The sequence below is a fragment of the Phascolarctos cinereus genome, unplaced genomic scaffold (assembly GCF_003287225.1).
Source record: "Phascolarctos cinereus isolate Bilbo 61053 unplaced genomic scaffold, phaCin_HiC Scaffold_9;HRSCAF=440, whole genome shotgun sequence".
Classification (NCBI taxonomy): domain Eukaryota; kingdom Metazoa; phylum Chordata; class Mammalia; order Diprotodontia; family Phascolarctidae; genus Phascolarctos; species Phascolarctos cinereus.
The window spans coordinates 161,010,080-161,016,209 of record NW_027556402.1 but is presented as its reverse complement, the minus strand read 5'-3'; the positions used below and the strand labels follow the sequence as shown (position 1 = coordinate 161,016,209).

General features: G+C 38.6%; 1 pseudogene; it reads left to right on the top strand.

The window, feature by feature from the left end:
- The first annotated feature begins 220 nt into the window (after nucleotides 1–220).
- On the top strand, nucleotides 221–1,206 carry LOC110213138 (glyceraldehyde-3-phosphate dehydrogenase pseudogene; annotated as a pseudogene).
- The last annotated feature ends 4,924 nt before the right edge of the window (nucleotides 1,207–6,130 follow it).

Below are 6,130 nucleotides of genomic sequence, written 5' to 3'. Positions count from 1 at the left end.
TGAAGTTAATGAAAGAAAGAAATGTACTATAACAGGGGCATGCTGGAGCCAGCTGGTACCAGCTGGACAATAGTTACATTCTTCATTATGAGCATTCACACCTCAGGAATCAGAAAATGCTACAAATCAGACTTTGACTTATTGTATTGTTGATATCTAGACTTATGAAAGTGATGGCAGCTCTCATCCTTTCTCACAAGCATGGTGCCAGGATTCTTTGATGCAGCTGCAACCCAGAAAAGAGATAGTAAATGTCGGAGTCAAAAGATTTGACCATAGTGGGAGCCTGGTGACTACGGCAGCATTTACCTCAGGCAGAATGGATGTTATAGCCATCTATGACTCTTTTGTTGCTCTCAACTTCATAGTTTCTATGTTCTAATATAATTCCACCCATGGCAAGTCCACTGGTATTGATAAGGTCCAGAATGGAAAGTGGATAATCAATGGAAAAACCATTTTAATATCATCTAGGAGTATGATCCCAACAATATTAAATGGGGAGATGCTAGGGCTGAGTATAGAGACCATTGGTATCTTTTTCATCATGGAAAAGACTAGGATTCACTTGAAAGGTGGAACTAAGGAAATCAAGATTTCTGCCCCTTCTGCTGGTGCCCCTATGTTCCTGATGCGAGACATACAACAATTGCTTTAAAATTATCAGCAATGTTTCCTTCACTACCAACCGTGAGGCCCACCCTAGCCAAGGTCATTCATGACAACTTTAATATTGTTGGAAGGACTAGTGGCCACAGTCCACGGCATTACTGCTACCCAGAACATAACACATGGCTCCTCAAGTGGTGCAGTGATAGGTAGTACAGTATCCCTGCTTCCAGTGGTGTTGCTACGGCTGTAGGCACGATCATATCTGAGCTGAATGAGAAGCCTACAGACATGGCCTTCAGCATTCCTACTCCCAGTACCACTGTTATGGATTTGACTTGCCACCTGAAGAAACCTGCCAACCATGATGATATAAGGAAAGTGGTGAAGCAAGCATCAAAGGTTATCTTGTGCTACATAGTTGGTCAGGTTGTATCTTGCCACTTTCACAACAACATCCACTCTTCTGCCTTTAATGCTGGCACTGGCATTGCCCTCAGTGGCCATTTTGTCAAGCTTATTTTCTGGTATGACAACGAGTATGGTTATAGCAACCATGTAGTAGACCCCATGGTCTACATAGCCTCCAAGGAATAAAGTGGAAAGCTATGGATTTTCATTGACAGACATATAAGGAGTTCCACCACTGGGGATCCCACATCCCTAACCTATTTCTTTATCCTGGGGATCCCATGCCCCATTCATAGTCCTCGCACCCTTGTTGATTGTTTGTTATCCTTCATTCTCAAAGAGGACCAAATTGATATCACCATACTAAAGTCAAGTTACAGTGTGTCCAACTGTGGCTGATCAGACCGATATGAGCTTGCAATGTTCTATCACAGGTTGGGCACAAATAGTCTAGGTGATGGGGCAGCTAGGTGGCACAGTGGTTAGAGCACTGGCCCTGGATTCAGGAGGACCTGAGTTCGAATTCGACCTCAGACATATAACACTTACTAGCTGTGTGACCCTGGGCAAGTCACTTGACCCCATTGCCTAGCCAAAAAACAAACAAACAGTCTAGGTGAACATTTGGTGTGGATTCTCTAAATTTGCCCATCTTGAATTTCCTTTGAGCTACTTCAATTCTGCTTTGCTCATACAGCACAACACGTTCTCTGATGTGGGCACATCACACTGAGTGATCCTGTGCTAGTGTCTCCCATGTCACACAATCAATTCCAAAGTTCATAAGAGATACCTTGAAAATGTCCTTGTATCACTTCTTCTGACCACTGTGTGAATGCTTGCCCTGTGTGAGTTCTTCATAAAACAGTCTTTTTGGCAAATATACATTTTGCATTTGAACAACATAGCCAGCCAGTAGAGATGCGCTCCCTGAAGTAGAGTTTGAATGCTTGGCAGTTTAATTCGAGAAAGGATTTCAGTGTCTGGTATCTTGTCCTGCCAGGTGATCTTCATAATCTTCCTAACAGAATTCAAATGGAAGTGATTCAATTTCTTGACATGGCACAGGTATACTGTCCCAGCACAACAGCTCTGTAGACCTTCAGTTTTGTAGCCAGTCTAATACCTCTTCTCTCCCACACTTTCCTTCAGAGCCTCCTAAACACTGAGCTACCTCTGGCAATGTGTGCATCAGCCTCATTGTCAATGTGTACATCTCTGGAAAGTATTCTACCAAGGTAAATTAACTTATCCACAGCATTCAAAACTTCTCCATTTGCTGTAACTGATGGTTCCATACTTTGTTGCATCTCAGTTTCAGAGCCTGCATTGAGTATATAATCATCTGCAAACCTTCACTTTGGCCGTGGCATGGAGCCTCTTCAAGTTGAAGAACTTACTATCAGTGCAGTAGCTGACCTTGAGGCTACGTTCATCCTCATTAAAAGTATTTGACAACACGGTTAGAAACATAATGCTAAAAAGCATGGGAGCATGCCTTGTTTCACTCCATTGGTGACTGGGAAAGCACAAGAGCATTGTCCATTATCCAGAACCCGTGCAAGCATGCTGTCATGAAATTGACGTACAATGCTGAAGAACACAACGGATAGAGCACTGGCCCTTCAGTGAGGAGGACCTGAGTTCAAATCTGACCTCGGATACTTGACACTTACTAGCTGCATGACCCTGGGCAAGTCACTTAACTCTGATTGCACCCCTATAGTAAATAAAATCACGACTTTTTTCTAGGGGAATGGAAAGTGATAGAGAAATTGTTTAAAATGCACATTAAACTTAGAAGTGTGTTGTGTGTATGTTGTTTTCAGGTTGTTAGAAAATTTATCAGTACATTCCTGCCCATATACAACAAAATATTTTTAATTGTGCTCACTGTGGTAGCAAAAACTAGAATTTAAGTGGGTAGGGACTGATTGGGAGAATGGCTACACAATGTTTACTATGTTAACAGAATGGAATTTTATTGTGCCATGATGATTAACATCAGAAACTCAGAGAAACTTGGGATGGCCTTTATGAAGAAATGCAGACTCAATGAAACAATCTACGCAATGTCTAAAATAATAAAAATGGGAAGCACGCTAAAAGCAAGTATAACTCTAATTAATTGCAATATTCCATGTTGGTCCAAGAGAACAGAAACTTTCACAGGCATCCCTCCTTGCAATATAGGTAGGGTGCCAGAGATGTGGAAGATAGCACGTTTTCAGGTTTAGTTGCTTGGGCAATTAATTATGATGCTTAGCTGTTTCTTTTTTACAAGAAAGGGTTCAATAAAGGAAAGAAGATTGTCGAGGAGAATGGTATGTACAATTTCATAAAACCAATAAGTGGCACAACTACATACGCAGTATGAGGGTGCGGGGAGGAAAAGAGAATGACACCCATTTTTAAATCAAAAATCCCTCTATTTCAATCTAATAAATTAGGAAAATCTATTCTCCCATTTTAAGCTCTTTTGCCTATCAGATATCCCCCGCCCCCACCTTCAGGACTTCTACTGCCTCAAGCGGAAAATGCCCAAAGAGTAACTGAATCATGGTGTTAGGGTTTTGACCTTAGATACTATGACTAAGCTAGTAGGGTCACCCAACTTGACAACAACAAATTTACCTCCCTGAAGAACAAGTTGCTATAATAACCAGTTCATTAATCACAAAACTTTCTCCAGTGCAAATTCCTCTCCATCTTCACTTTGGACTGGCCCTTGGATTTTGATCTACTGAAGGCCTATGCAGCCCAACCCTTCATGGTATGCTATAGCCACATATGGTATATTTTCATAAAATGGGGAAGTCAGGAACAAAGGAAATAGTTCTTAGCCAATCACACCCCCCCCAATAGAGTGAGTACAAATACCCTGGCTTTTTTGCTTGCCTTTACCAATATTTGTTTCCTTCCTGCTCAATGGAAGAACAAGGGATGATAGTACAACTGGTTTTTTTTAATCTCATAAAATATGGGATCACTGCTTTACAAGTAATCATTTCTACCCTCCTCATTTAACAGATGAGGAAACTGAGGCCCAAAGAGGCTAATAATTTGCTCAGGAACACATAGCTATTAAATATCTGAGATAAGATTGAACCACAAGTCTTCCTGACTCCAAGTCCAATGTGCTATCCACTACCCTAGACTGCCTCTATGTGAAGTTAATAATTTCTACTTCTTTTTAAAATGGTTTATAGTTAAGTATCAACACTAACTATTAAATTCCTTACAAAATAAATGAAGTAGAAATTGAAAATATATAAAAGAAGTTGCAGCATAATTGACATCTAATTAGAGCAATTTAAAACATTTGCATTATGACCCTGGTAATGCCAGAGGAACAGGAAGGGGGGAGGAATTCACTTGGCTATTTGAATGACTATATTATTTATTCACTTTCTTCTCTATATAAGTCTGCATAAGTGTTTTGGAAATGTGTTTATAATACCCAATTTCTAATTCAATTGTTTCTTCCATTTTTTTCTATGGTCAGTCAGTTTAGCTCAGTAAAATTGAATTAAGTGGGGAAAGAAAATTCAATCAAGTCATTTTCCCTCCAGCTCTCTATTCTTCCCATCATGCAATGCTAAATTGATGAAGGGTTTTTTCCCATTTTAGGTGATAAATTGTATACTAAGAAAGAAGTTCCATTTAGAATGAGATTTCATATATGTCTCTTTTATGTTCTACAATATAGATAGCCCTTACTGCATTGTTTGTGTTCAATAATTAATTAACTTGTGGTAACACTTATAATGCTAGAAGTTTGATCGCTAATGCTCAATCACAATAGGTGGGGAAAAAAACAGAAATGACAGTTCAATAAGATCCTTACTACATTTCTAGAAATTAATGTACACCAGGCAATTTTAAATACTACCCTTCACCAAATTCTCTTGAAAAAAAATAATAAACTAGGTTTTGGATTAGTAGATGTATGACCAGAGACATTTCATTTAACTTTTCTTGACCACAGTTTCAACATTTATAAAATAAAGGGATTGGACTAAATAATATTAACTGACATTTACATAGTACTAGAGCAATTTTAGCCTCCTATCTGGTCTTCCTAACATCTAGTCTCTCCTCTCTATAATCCATCCTCTATATAGCTGCCAAAATATTCCTACAGCACAGGTCTGACTACACCAGATTCATACTCATGAAGCTCCAAGGGGTCCCTAGCTTTAGGAGCAAAGACAACAACCTCTGTGATTTATTTAAAGCTCTTTGCAACCTAGCTTCATCCTATCTTTCCAGATTTATTGCAAATCACTCCCTGTCACATACTAAATCTTTCATACACTATATGTTCTAGACAAATTGACTGACTTGCTGTTTCTCATATGCAATATTCCATCTCTCCTCTACAGATCTTTTCACGGGCTTTCTCCAGTGTATGGAATGCACTCCCATTCTTATATCCAATCCTTAGACTCTAAAAATTCCTTTAAGGGTTATCTAGAGCCCCTGCTCTAACTATACTTTTACCCTTTCCCAGTTCCTACTCTACCAGTTCGACTCTGTACTGCCCTATTCTCTCAATTCCTTTGAGCCCTTGGTCCTATATTAATACCCCCACCTTGCAAAAACCTAATCCTGGATTATCATTCCCATCTCCTTCCCCCATTTCTTTTCATTTGCTAAGAAATGAAGCTTAGGAAACCATGCCATGAAATCAACTTAGTTCACCAAAAATTTAGATTATTTAAAATCAATTGAGTCTTCACTTTGATAAGTCAATTCTTTTATTCTTCCAAAATTAATTCTTTTTAAAACATACTTTCATGTTTTTTTAAACTATGCTCTTGATGAAAAAATGAGCATTTCTTTATACAAAAAAGAAAAGAAAAACATTTTAATGTAAATAAATTCAATGTACTACTTTCAACCTTATCCTGTTTATGTTTGTCTCCTCAATTTCCTTCTATTCTTTTTTATGCTTTTTCTTTTAAAAGTTTCAGTGACTGTCTTTTCTTTCTTTTAGAAAAAGAAAATTGCTGTCTTTGTCCAGCCCCTTCCCCTCACCTCCAAATAATTTCCCAAATGAAAAATAGAAAAACAAAACCTTTCTAACAAATAAACAAAGTCAAGCCAA